The sequence below is a fragment of the Chiloscyllium plagiosum genome, chromosome 33 (genome assembly GCF_004010195.1).
Source record: "Chiloscyllium plagiosum isolate BGI_BamShark_2017 chromosome 33, ASM401019v2, whole genome shotgun sequence".
In the NCBI taxonomy this organism is placed as follows: domain Eukaryota; kingdom Metazoa; phylum Chordata; class Chondrichthyes; order Orectolobiformes; family Hemiscylliidae; genus Chiloscyllium; species Chiloscyllium plagiosum.
In genome coordinates, this window is record NC_057742.1 from 14076284 (window position 1) to 14090155 (window position 13872).

At 39.2% G+C, this 13872-nt stretch overlaps 1 non-coding gene across 1 annotated transcript; it reads right to left on the reverse strand.

Annotated features, from left to right (window-relative positions):
• Positions 1-355: 355 nt before the first annotated feature.
• Positions 356-428, reverse strand: trnak-cuu. Its single transcript has one exon. It is a non-coding gene; the product is annotated as a tRNA-Lys (tRNA).
• Between the last annotated feature and the right edge of the window lie 13444 nt (positions 429-13872).

Consider the following 13872-nt stretch of genomic DNA (forward strand, 5'->3'; position numbering starts at 1 on the left):
CTTTGGACTGTGGGAGGAAACCAGAGCACCCGGAGGAAACCCATGCAGACACGGGGAAAATATGCAAACTTGACACAGATAGTCACCCGAGGCTGGAATCGAACTTGGGTCCCTGGTGCTGTGAGGCAGCAGTGCTGACCACTGAGCCACTGTGCCACCGTTAAAGAGATCAAGTCAAATAGAAGCCATGCATTGCGGGAGAGACACAGCGAGTATGGCAGCAACTGCGACAGTTCAGAAATCCAGCCAAGTCTGGCCTGTGCTTGTTTCCCACCGCCAGAATGTGAGGGGCATTGAATTTGATTTGCTAGCACTGTGCATTCTCTCCTCCAGGGCAGTGCAATTAAAAAGCAGCCGCCTAAGCAGGGACTCAAACCCTGGACCCTCAGATTAAGAGTCTGATGCTCTCCCAACTGAGCTACCTGGGCTCATAATGTTATACGTTTCTATGAGATTTCACCCTCACCATTCTTCTAAACTCCAGTGAATATGATCCTAACTAATCCAGAACTGTCAGTTCTTTGCCTCAAGTCACCTTGGGTAAGACAGGATGGGAAAACATAGAACAACTTGTTCTTGATCACTAGCGCAAATTGGGTGAGCACTTGATCAAGTTGCTGTCAAACCCTCCCTATGTAGACTGTGCCAGTCCAGGTGAGGTGCCTGTGTCTGGTGGACTGCACCCCACTTTGAGTGACTTTAAAGAGAGAAGTACAATGAAAAACAGGTTTTGGGCATTTTGGGGAATCCAATGTTCTATGTTATCAACTTCTGGGGAGTTTTACATTGCAGATATGCCTTTAGTGCCCAATGTAATGAATCGTTTTCACAAGCTGATCCCAAGTGAGATCTCGTACTAACATGCAATGTCTCCACGTCTGGCATTAGGGTATCAGACCCCAGTTATCAGACCCTTTGCTCCATCTTGCCAGGTGCTTACCAGAGATCCTAAATAAGTCTAGTCCCACTTGCCAGCACACGGCCCACATCCCTTTAAACCCTTCCTATTCATATATCCATCCAAATGTCTTTTAAATGTTGTGACTATACCATTCTTCACCACTTCTTCTGGTAGTTCATTTCACACCGTCTGTGTGAAAAGGTTGCCCTTTAGGTCCCTTTTAAATCTCACCCCCCCTCACCTAAACCTATGCCCTCTAGTTCTGGACTTCCTTACCCTGGGGAAAAGACAGAGTCATGCAGAGCACGGAAACAGACTCTTTGGTCAAATTAGTCAATCCGATCACGTTCCCAAACCAAACTAATTTGGCCCATATTCCTCCAAATCTTTCCTATTCATGTATTTACCCAAATGCCTTTTAAATGCTGTAACCATACTTGCATCCATCACTTCCTCTGAAAGTTCATTCCACACACTCACCACTCCTTGTGTAAAAATGTTGCCTCTCATGGTCCTTTTTAAATCTTTCTCCCCTCACCTTAAAAATATGCCCCCTAGTTTTGAACTCCCCCATCCTCGGGAAAAGACCCTGACTACTCACCTTATCAATACCCCTCATGATGTTATAAAGCTCTATAAGGTCAGTCCTCGACCTGCTACGCTCCAGTGACAAAAGTTCCAGCCTATCCAGCCTTTTCTTGTTACTCAAACCCTCCACTCCTGGCAACGTCCTGGTACATCTTTTCGGAACTTTCTCCTACTTAATAACATCCTTCCTACACAGCACGATTAGGATTGTACACAATACTTCCGAAGAAGCTTCATCAGTGTCCTGTACAACTTCAAAATGACAACCCAACTCCTATACTCATAGAAGGCAACTTTGACACATAATTTCCCATCTGCTGCAATGAAACATATTCCACAAGGAATACACTTTCAATGAGAATGCTTTTACCTTTTAAATAGGAACACCATCCTATTATGATAAACAATTTTCAACTCTTTAGCCCTCTGGACATGTGAGGAATATGGCATTCTCTGCTCTTCCTTCACTGATGAGAGGGAAGTGAGGGTCCCTTAGCATGTATCTTGGGGCAGATTGAGCTCCAGCTTTGAGGAACATTGATGCCATTCTCTCTGTCCACTGTGCCAGGTCTAGGAAGTAGGCAGGAGGTGAGATATATACCTTATTAAAGTGGGATTATTGGACTACATTGCACTTTATCACACGCAAACGAGAGTTACCTAAGATCTCAGAGGGGCAGGAGTTGTAGTCAATAGTCTTTATGTCTCAGGAAAAGGTCATTTCACAACTCTCCAGTGTGGTTCTGATTACATCAGAGGCCCTCTGTCAATCAAAACACTTGGAAATGTTTTAACAGTTGGAATAGCCAGTTGATAAGCTTAGCAAAATAACAGGAAGCAATGGCTGTTGCTGGCTTTGTACAATGTTATGTCATGAAGAGGAAATTGCAGAAACAATGGTCCTTAATGTTGCTTCAGTGGAGCCTTTGACATTTTATTACATAGATTGTACATTATGTTATACATGGATTAAACTAAATTCTTACTGTACCAGCTCTCCCAATGAGGACAATGAAATCAGTGCCTACCTCCTGCCAGATACTTAACAATTTGCCTTATCAGAAGTATTTTCTCATGTTACTTTTGTTTTTTTTTTGCATTTCACATTAAATCTGTGCTGTCTTGTCCTTGGGAGGTATCAGTTTCTTCCTGTCTATGATGTTCAGTTCCCACATAATTTTGAAAACCTTTATCAAATCTCCTCGTAGTCTTCTCCTTGCCAAGAGAAACAGTATCACTTTCTGCAATCTATCTTCATGACTATAGTTTCTAAAACCATCTTTGCAAACCTCTTTTGTATTCTCTGCAATGTGTTTGGTTTTAATCACTTTTAAAGGAAAGCTATAAATGCTTTCTGAGGAGGTTTAATAGATTGACACTTGGAATAAGCACATTAGTATATGATGAAGGTTGGTCAGACTGGGTGTATGTCTGCTGGAGTTTAAATGAGTGAAGGGCAGTTTTATTGATGTGTGTAAGACCCTGAATGAAATTGACAGGGTGAATGTGGAAATAATGCTTGGTCATTTGATGTGGTGGCTAGGTCCAGAATGGGGAGCACTGTTTAAAAATTAGGAGTCACTCTTTTTGGACAGAAAAGAGGAGCATTTTTCTTACCCTCAGACGTTTGTACAACTCTCGAACTCTATTCACCAGAAGGTGAAGGAGGTCAGTCATTGAATATTTTGAAGGATGAATAGTTTCTTGTTAGCTGAAGGGAATCAAGGGAAATTGATGCATGTGGGAATTGAACCACCAACAGATCAGCTAGTATCTTACTGAACGGGAAACTAGGGGACAAGAGGGTTGAATGGCTTACTTCTGCTTTTATTCACATGTCTGTCCCAACTGCTCCTCTTTGCAGATCAACATCACTCACCATGAATTGCTATTACTCATCGATATCATGTGATGTAAACAGCTGAAAATGTGGCAGCTGCTCAGATGAAACTGGAGGCACGTTTAGACATGATTGGAACAACCAATACAGAGGAACCTCGATTATCCAAACAAGATGGGTGGGCACTATTTCGTTCAGACAGTTGATTATTCGGTTAATTGATTTCTTCTGGGGCTCGGAGTTGTCTGTGAAATCTGGTCCCCGTTCAGGAGACTAGGCAAAAGCACATTGCGCGCAAGACCCCGCCCCCTCCCCCCAACTCCGATCAACACCGACCTCCCATCCGCCCCCGCCTGCCCCAACCCTGTCCAACACTGTCCCTAGTCGCCCACCCACAACTCTGTCCGACCTCCCCTGGGGCAGCCGAACTGTACATCAGCATTAAGACTGCTGCCTCCTTTGTGGGGTAAATCTTCAAATAGCACACACACACACCTTTTTGACAGGTTCTACCTCTGCCCTGTACAGAACAATGTTGGAGACATTATCTGGGGAAGGGCGGGGGGAGAGACAGAGGGCGGGAGGTCAGTCATTTGGAGACAGTGCCTGGGCTCACATCTGTTCTCGGCAGCATTTCAGAGAGCCAAGTTCATTTTTAATCATTGTATCTGTAAACAAAAGACATGATCAGGGTTGAAACAGCTTTTTGACGTAATGTTTCTATCAGGACCTTGATATGCCCTTCATATAATCCGATATTCGTATAATTGATATTTGGATAATCGAGGTTCCTCTGTATCTCCCAGCCTCTGTAAAAAATTCTGTCCAAAGTATTTATTACAGAATTATTTCTGCTTGGTGAACTCAAATCAAATTCAATCAAGCATCTCATGAGATGTACTATGGACAGATATGACATTCAAACCCTCTAATCCATTCCTATACCATCTACAGTTCTTAGATTTTTAAAATTTTTCCCTAATTCAGATCAAATGTAATTTGCAATCAGCTGTAATACAACATGCTTTTCTATAAATAAAAGAAAATGTGGTTTAATCAGTCAAAGCACCTTGGAAGGAAACAGTGTTCATTATCAAAATCAATTATGTACAAGTTTCATCAGAGAACCATAGAATCATATAATAGAGGGGAGGCCCTTCAGCCCAACAAGCCTGTACAGATAAATTTGAATGACTACCTATACTAGCCTCTCTTTCCTGCACTATATCCATAGCCTTGAATGTTCATTAAATGTTGTGAGTTTTACCACCTCGACCCCTTCCCTGGCAGATTCCCCTCACTCTCTGTGTGAAAAAGAGTGATTGCTGAAAGGGGTTGCCAGGTCTCATTAGCTGAACCCTTCATGTGACTAACTACTGGAGGGATATCCTCTAAAACAATGCTGTTTATCAGATGGGAATGAAGGTAAAGTGCATTAGAGGGACACAGGCAGAATGGGTCACATTAGAATGACAGGATATTCATGTTGGCCTTTCTGGATTTTGTCACATTTAACCTTTATGTTGGATTTCATTTTTCTTTATGAGACTCCTATTCCTCAGTGGATTCAATTTGAAATGTTCAAATTTGTACAAGTTTCATCTCGCTGCAAATTGCTTCAAGCTTGCAATCACTCCACACCTATCAGGCATTTGGCTTTACCTACCCATGTATCCCTTTCACGGTCCTATTGATGGCAGTATCATCAGCGAAGTTGGAGACACAAACACACTACAATTCCGTTCCTCAGCATGCCCGACTCTCTCCTTCTCAAACCTTCCTGCAATGTGATGATTTGATGTCACTTCCAGCCATCTTTCTTAATTTCCTTTCCATGGCTTGGAGTCCAATCCTATGTTGTTATTATCTGTGTAAAATACTGTGTTAAGATGTCACATCAGTGAATGTTTTTGATGGCAGGTGCAGCGGAGCAGGTAGGAGTCTGAGTCAAACTACCTCTCACCTAAGATTTTGTGCGAGCTTTCTCGCATGTAGTTATTGATTAACCTCTAGGGTCAGGAACAACAATCTCAGTTGTTTCTTTTTACATCATTTTGGTCACTGTGCTGGCTGAGTTGAGCCAACTCAGCATAAATCATTTATGTGCTTGATCCCAAACATGACACTGACTTACCAATTGAGTCACTGGGATAGAGGGAATGGAATGTTATTTTGGTGTGGCAAACATCTGGTGCAAATGCTTGAAAATTTATTCTCTCTTTTTGTTCTCTGATTTAAAAAAAACCCCACAAACACACACAATATATTGAGGCATCAGAATCGACCTCACTCATTATTGGAACACAATGCTTCTGGATCCTCTTTCTCTTAGTAACATACTCAATTCGAGAATTGCTCACTCATGGTGTCATGCTGTGATTCAGTTATGGGGCAAGGCAAGGATGCAGACCCCTGGTCTACTTCAGCCAGCACAGGGATTGAACCACATGCTTATGCTGCTAATCTGACCCACACACTAACTGTCTAAGCTAACCATCCAGAACATTACAAACAGAAAATGAGGTTTGTTGAACACATTTTCACGGAAACAATTAGGCCCTGTTTAACATGTTTACTTCGTTTATTCTTCTGTTGTTTTCAGATTTCCCTTTTTGAACCAGGAGGCTATTTCTTCATTAGACACTTGTATTGCACAATCTGTAATGTTGCTTGTTTAAATTTATTCAAGTTGTTTGCCAGAAGCACATAGTGACCAGTTCAAAAGTGGAAGTGAAAAGACAGAAATCAGTGCATTCACAGCAGCTGATTGATTAACTGCAATTTCATGATGATATAAGCACATTTGTATTATTTTTATGTATAGATTGCAGACCATATTTTATCACCAAACAGCACCATATCTTTGCTTCAAACGCATTGTATACCAAACAAACAGTAAAGATTGTTAAGAGGATTCTGAGCACAGAGATCTTAGCAACCAAGGTTAAAGTCAAAATATCCAATCAGGAGCAGAGGATTGTGACTGTTCTAGTTGCTGTGTCAGTACATATCTCAGATTACAGAAGTCACACAACCAATTTGTACTAACTTTAGCTTTATGTCTTTCACACATATTCCAGTTCTAACACATGGGCGAGTGGTGACAAAGGAATGTTATTGATGGATTAATCTGATCATTCACCGCAGGAATTCACAAATTAGGAGAACTAGTCCTTCCATAGAATCAAAGTACTTTCCAAAATCCCAACTGGATGACAGTGGGAACATCTTTTTTAAGGAGCATGCTGTGGTCAACAATGCCAAAGGCTGCAGACATATTGAAAAGGATGATGGAAATTGTTTATTTTTGTTGCAGTTGTAAAGGATATAATCTTTGACTTTAATGAGCACATTTGAAGTATATATATCTCAATGCAAAGTATGGATTATGATATTGACTTGGGAAAAGTCAAGATTTCTTTTTGGTATCATTAGTATATTCCTATAATTTTCCAGCATCTTGATCTTTAACCTCATCTGGTCATATCATTTTTCCACAGCATCTAAAGAAGCTTATCAGGGCATGATCACATTGCCGTGTGTGGGAACCTGCTATTATTCAATTTGCCACTGTGACTCCTGTTGTATGACAGTGACTACATTTCAAACATAGTTGTGAAGCACTTTGGGATATCCTGAGGTAACGAAAGGTTCTGATATAAATGCAGGTCTTTCTATTTTCTTTTCCTGAAAATTCTTCACCTCTTTGTGAGAGCAAATTACAAAATATCAAACTATGAAACCCATGAATCATGCTGTGGAAAGAAAGGGTGAGCATTTGATTCTCAGTCACCATTTCTGGTGAAAGGATGAGGTGGTTTCATATTGCAGTAGAATATTAAACACATTTTATATAATACACAATAACAGTGGATTATGAAGTAAGTTTTAAATGCTGTGCTGTAACAGTGGGAGATGAAATCAGTTATATATTCTATACAATACTTTGGTGTCACATGCTATAGTGGGACTAAATTGTATTTCTCAAGCTATTTTTAAAAAGGAAGATTTATGTTCGTAATGGTATAAATATATTTCCCAGTTTCAGTTTCCAGGTATTTTGGAAACCACAAACACAGTGTATTGCTCAGAAGGTGAGAGCCAATTCTACTGTGATTGAATCACAAACCTCAATGTCACAAACCTTCTTAGGGCTTCAGGATTGAATCACACATCTTCACCTGAAACTGGCTTTTAGATTCCTATTAATCACAATTATAAATCTAAATAAGTGGAGTGCAGAGAATTGCAGAATATTCCTCAGTTCATGGTTGTCTTGAATATACTTTTTTTAAAAAAGATGTAATCCGTGATCCAGGAAGGTCACCAAAATCCTTTGTTCAAAGCTACTGTATTATTTTTCATTCCTTCTGTGCTAATCTAACCTACACTAGACAGAACTCTTGAGGCTGCAGTTTACTGGAAAATTCAAAACTTACCCAAACTTTACTGTACATATTTCCAGCTGTCATTCAGAATGTGTTTTTTCTTTATTTGAGTATTTCCTATTTATTCACAGCTGCTACTTTCCGTGGTTAAATGCCCAACAGCTTCACTGCCCGCATCCCACGCCCTCCAGATTCCATTCCTGAAATCGCTCGTGGTTAATTGTTACATTTCTCCTGAATGGGTTCACATAGATAGAACAACTGCATCTCTCATCTGGTGCTGGAGCTAGGAGATCGAACCCTGTTGTGTTTGTGCCTTCTGCAAACATAGCCTGAGTTCTGCTAGCACCCAACAGCCTGTGGCAAAGTGAATTTGCCAGCGCTCTCGGTGCTCATTTCAGATTTTAGCAGCTGCATTATTTTGTCTTTATAGTAGTGATTAGTGGTTGGGTAAAGGGTGGTAGCAAGTAACAGCTGCAGTCTTATCTAAAGTGCCCAAATCAGCCTTCCTGATCCTACGTAAACTCTCCCCCCAAAACTTTTGGATCTGTAAGTGACCCCTTGAAAAAGGGGGCTGGCTCACTTCTTGCGTGTGGTGCCTACTACAGATTGCTGATCCTTGGTTTACTTAACACAAAGCAAACCATATCCCGGCCCAATCACAGGGCTTGTTTCAAAATTGCATCAGGCACATCTGGCCACCAGTGGGAGAAATGATACCTCGCTAGCCCCACCCAACTTCTCAAGATTCAATAGTTGTCTCCTATTTCTCATATGGAAATCGGAGGTTAGCAATTTAAAAACATCTCTCTTGACACTTGTTACACATGGCCATGTGGGCCAAGGGCGACCAAGAGTAAAATCAATGCTTTTCCTGATGAAACACTTGCAATCACAGGTGACCTCCCAAAAGTAGGTATCCATACCAATTTTACACACTCACACCTCCCACCCCTCCAAAAGCACATGGTCTTTCAGCTTATTTGAAACATTCTATTCAGTGGGATAGTTGCAAAGCAGGTATTCCATTTGCCTGCTGAGCTACCAGGTAAGAGTATTCTGATTGTTATTTTCAAAGGAAGCTCAATTTTACTTGTCACCAAATGTATCTACTGCAGTTCTCAGTGTGAAACTAACTTAGCATTCATAATAAAACCACAGAGTAAGATGTTCAGGGTATGGGAATCCAGAATTGAAACAGGGAATTGAGAAAAGACAATCTTTCACCAGTGGGTTTAGAACTGTTACAAGAAGTGCCTCATGAGTCACAAACTTTGGCAAATATTTTTCAGTTTTATTACTAGCAAAGTTTAAATTAAAAAAAACATTACCTTTTAAGGCAACAGTATCAGCTACGCATTGCAATAACATTTAAATGCTTTGCATACTCAGATGTAGGAATAGTGCCAGGTATCAGAGAAATATTGCCAACAAACTCCATTTTTGGGGATGTTTGGTGCTTTTAAGACAGCAACACATTCCATTGGAAAGAAAATGCAAGTACATGAATGTTACAAGGAACATTTGATTTTATAATTTGTAACATTTGGACTAACAGCATGATTAACAAGGAAAGCTCATAGAGATATCAATTCAGCTTAATATTATTTTAAAAGATAGCCATCAGCTGCTGTGTTGTATGAGTCAGGGAGAGATGGTGAATGTCTTCTTGTTAACTCTTCGATTGCTGGACTAAAATTGCACTCAATGGCAAAATTCATAATGGTTGAATATGAAGGCCCAGCCTTTGAAAGAATGTGCTGGCACAAGATTTTCCAAAAAATATGAAGAGGAAAATGGTGAAATGCAAAAGGCTTTTCCATAATAACAGAAATGTTCTGACAATGGGTCCCATGATCACAATTTTATTTCATTGTGTAAAATGAGAAAGAACAGTGACACGTGACATAGATATCCTGTACAAATTCAATACTGTGTTTTACATCTGAAATGTTCTTATTTGTTTCACTAAATTGCCATTTGCTTCTATCATTATATACCTAATGGTGCAGTGATTTTCTCTTTGAACTTTCCTTACGCGACAAGACACAGTTATAAATGGGCTCAATGGCTTCAATCCATATACATTGTAATAAATAGGGCTAATGCAGTTTTGAAGGATGTATAAGGTTAACTTCAGGAAGCATATTGATATTCATAAAGGCAATTTTATGCATGGACTTATAAAATACATTAGGTATAGTGTGAAATAAAGAATGAAGTCTAACATAACAGAAAACAAATTTCAAGTGGAGGGAAAGTGCAGGATTTCTGCCAGTTTATGGCTGGTAATTTCAGGAGTCCAACCAGGAATTCAATAGGATGATAATTAAGTTCAGTTTTACAAATAAGAGTACAGCTGCATATCAACTTTTAAAATTTCATGAAATCCTTTTGGGAACTGTTCAAAACAAAAGAGTAAGAAAAACTGAATATTTTCTTTATAAATATAGGGCTGAACAAGATTGTTTTTTCTCAATTCCCTTTTTAAACAATCTGACTACTAAAAACACATATATGCTATTAACTGATTTTCAGAATCAAGTCTTTGAAAAAGCAATGCTATATCTTTTGTTAATTTGTAAGTTGGGGAACTTTTCTGTATTTTTTAAACTTTAAATTCAGGATGATCTTTGGGGACTATAGTCTCATTGAGTAGTTGCTCCTTCTGGTGACAGAATTGACAGAGCCAGAGTTTCATTCTTTTTAGTTTGTCTCTTTTGGAGAGTGAGATGGAATCTGCTAGGTTTCCTGAAATTCACTAGCTAGCATTTAAAGAACAGCAAACAAATTAATTCAATATCTCAACAACAGATGTTTTCTGGAGGTAAACTTTATTCATCTCAATCTCAGACACTAATTAAACTTGTAATGAGGACAAGAACATCACAGGAAAAAATACAATGTCTACTTTTTTCCTTTCATTCCCACCTGATCACTGACTTAGTCCAATACTTATAACTGAGATGTTCATTCTCTCTCAGATATTTAAAAATAAAAGAAAGCTTATCTTACTTTTCTCACAGTCCATCATAACAAGACAATGTTACATCTTGTGGCTGTGTTATAGAGCCATAGAGATGTACAGCATGGAAACAGACCCTTCGGTCCAATCCGTCCATGCCGACCAGATATCCCAACCCAATCTAGTCCCACTTGCCAGCACCTGGCCCATATCCCTCTAAACTCTTCCTATTCATATACCCATCCAAATGCCTCTTAAATGTTGCAATTGTACCAGTCTCCACCACATCCTCTGGCAGCTCATTCCATACACATACCACCCTCTGCATGAAAAAGTTGCCCCTTAGGTCTCTTTTATATCTTTCCCCTCTCACCCTAAACCTATGCCCTCTAGTTCTGGACTCCCCGACCTCAGGGAAGAGACTTTGCCTATTTATCCTATCCATGCCCCTCATGATTTTATAAACCTCTAAGGTCACCCCTCAGCCTCAGACGCTCCAGGGAAAACATCCCCAGCCTGTTCAGCTGCTCCCTATTGCTCAAATCCTCCAACCCTGGCAACGTCCTTGTAAATCTTTTCTGAACCCTGAATCAGCTGACAAATACGTCAATGAAACATTAGGAACAAGTAAGAGTAGGCATTATTTTACTGCATTATTTCAATATGTTGGGAATGTCACAAAATTAAAGAATTATTTATTATATGTATACAACCCCACTCTACAAATATTAGCAGAGGAGCATGTAGCTTAATTTTAACTTTCAGTTGCAAATGCTTATGTTACATGTAGGACCATAAATCATATTCATAGTTTGAAAATGCTGATTAGATAATTTAATTTTATTTAACTGAATAAACAATTAGTAAGAGGAGTTTACATTTGATTCAAATAAATTTTAAAAATCACATTTATTAAATAGTTGCATTGAGGAACAGAGACCTCACAAAGTAGTTATACAGTAAGATCAGATGCATGATGCATAATTCCCTAACTTCTACAGTAATCAAGTGGACTTAAACTGGAAAACAGTGATTAGTAACCCAGTGCTACTTCAATACACACTTCAGAATGAAATTAAAAGTAACATAAAGAGCCAATCACCAGTTGACTGGAAAGTTGTCAACTGCATTAGATAGCCTAGAATTGAAAAAGAAAATCAGAATCACCCAAACTATTCTTCATTCGAAAAATAATCCAATCTGCTGAACAGCAAATCACAGACTGAGTCAAATGCTATGGTTGTTCAATCTCCTTAAACACAAGAGTCTCAGTTAATAAGTTAATTCACAGATTGTAAGGAAAACACAACACAGGAATAACCTTTCAAAATTTTTCAATGTAGTTGCAGCTTGCTGCCAGAGACATGTACAACATCAAGGTTGGGCCATTTTAAAATGAACAATTATGACCACTACCTAGAGAACATTGTTAGGTCTTAAAATAATTTGAAGATTAGGATACCTATCACATCACTTGAGCAAGGGTAGCTAACTACTATCAATTGTAAAATGTACAGATATGATCCCACATACTATTTCAACTGTTAAAACAATGTGACTGTGATAAACTGTTCCTTCTGAAACTATTTGCAGCCTTTGACATAGCTCCCTATATATAAAACACTGTTCACCTCGAAAGACTCAGTGTTGTTCAGTTCAGTGGGACTGTAATTCCTTTCTTATCTCTCTAATCAAAGCCAGGGAATTGCCACATGAAATGGCTTCTCGTCTCATTCTTGCACTGTTACCCCAATGTCATCCAAGGATTTATCTGTAGCTCCATGCTATTTCCCCATATACACTGCATCCCTTAGGGACATCTTCTGAAAACATAGCATCAATCACATGATTACATCCAGCTCAGTGATCAGCTAACTCCACCATCTCATAAGTTATAAAGCTATTGTCTTCAATCCCAGTCACAAACTGCATTTCCAAACCATTGACTCCATCCCCATCTTTCCAGCACCACACATTTTGACTCTATCTCCAGCATCTGTAGTCCTCACTTTCTCCCATCATCAGAGTCTGAAAACCTTGGTATCATTTATTCCAGATTTGCAGACCTACATCTGTAAAGAGCATTCATTTCCACTTCCATAACGTTGTGCAACCCAGCTCCAGCTCAGCTGCTGCTAAGGCCCTCGTTCATGTCTTTATTACTACTCAGCTTGATGATTGTAATGCATTCTTGCCGCCCTTCCACATTCTATTCTCTGTAATCTTGAAGTCAACTCTGTTTCCTAGGTACAAAATAAAACATCTGCTTCACTCCAGCACCTGTGCGTGCTTACATACACTGACATCTAGTCAAGTAGTGTTCAAATTTTGAGTATCCTCATCATCAAACCTCTCTATACCCTCTCCCCTCCTCTCTTTAATATTCTCCATCCCTACAATGTATCTGCACTCAACCAATTTTTGGCTCATAAGCTTCCCCTTATTTAAGTCACTTCACTATTGATGGTCGTGTTTTATGTGTAAAGATCTTTGGAAGTCTGTTCTTTAACCTCATCTCTTCCTTCTTTGAGGTCACGCCGTAGAACCTCTCTCTGTCTGCCCCAGTTTTTCCTAATTGGAATTGATGTCAAACTTTGCTTCATCTCTCTCCAGTGCAATATCTTGGAAAATTTTATTTTATTTAAATTATTATTGAAAAGAGGTGAGTTCTCCATGATGGTTTGGTCACTATTTATCCTTCAACCAATATTAAGTTACACATGATCTGGTCATCATTAGATTACAGTTTGTGGGGGCTTGCTGTGTGCAAATTGATTATAGTGAATAAAGTACCTTGAAAGAAAAACACTATAAACAATTGTGAGATGCCCTGAAAGGCACTATATATTAACCCTGTTTTTTGCTTCCCTGCTCACAATATGAAATATCCTTCAGTACTAATGAAGAATAAATACCTATTGAAAAAGTACTAGAAAGTAATCATACAACTACTTCCAATAACTTAAAACTTTAAGGAACCGTGTAAACATATTGAAGAAAAATAAAATTAGAAATACTGAATCAAAACCTACCTAGTATGGAAATTATAGTAATAGGGTTCGATAATTATGTGGATGAGCCTTTGAGCTAAGTAGTGAACTCAGTCCTGTGTTAGTGTCTGATGAAGAAGTTAAAGCCTTTTGTGGTGTAGTGGTAGTATCTCTATCTCTGAGCAAAGACGTCAGGGCTC